Genomic DNA, 420 nt, shown 5'->3' with positions numbered 1-420 from the left:
GGAGGTGGGCTGGGCCGCGCTGGGCCGGTCCTGTTGGGCTGCACGGGTAGGTGGCCAGGTAAAACTCTCTCCCTCTCTCTTTCTTTTTTTAATTCTGTTTTCTATTTTGCAGGTTTGTTTTGAATTTGGTTTTGAAACCAATTCAATTTATTTTGCTTCTGAAAATATTTTTAGGAGCTAAAAGAATTAAAACAATGCTCCACAAAATATTTCAGAATTATTGAACCTATATTTATTTAATAGTAGATATAAATCCAATTCAAATAATTATTGATTTAATTCAAATGCCCAAATTAAATGTTTCTGAGACACCAAAAATATTGGTTTGGATTTTACCTCTTGCCAATATTTCCAGAGAATAACAGGAACATTTTCTTGGACACATTTGAGAAGATTTAATTGTTGGTTATTTTTAGAGGT

This window comes from Triticum dicoccoides, chromosome 4A, assembly GCF_002162155.2.
Source record: "Triticum dicoccoides isolate Atlit2015 ecotype Zavitan chromosome 4A, WEW_v2.0, whole genome shotgun sequence".
Taxonomy (NCBI): domain Eukaryota; kingdom Viridiplantae; phylum Streptophyta; class Magnoliopsida; order Poales; family Poaceae; genus Triticum; species Triticum dicoccoides.
Note: the sequence above shows the minus strand (reverse complement) of the source record.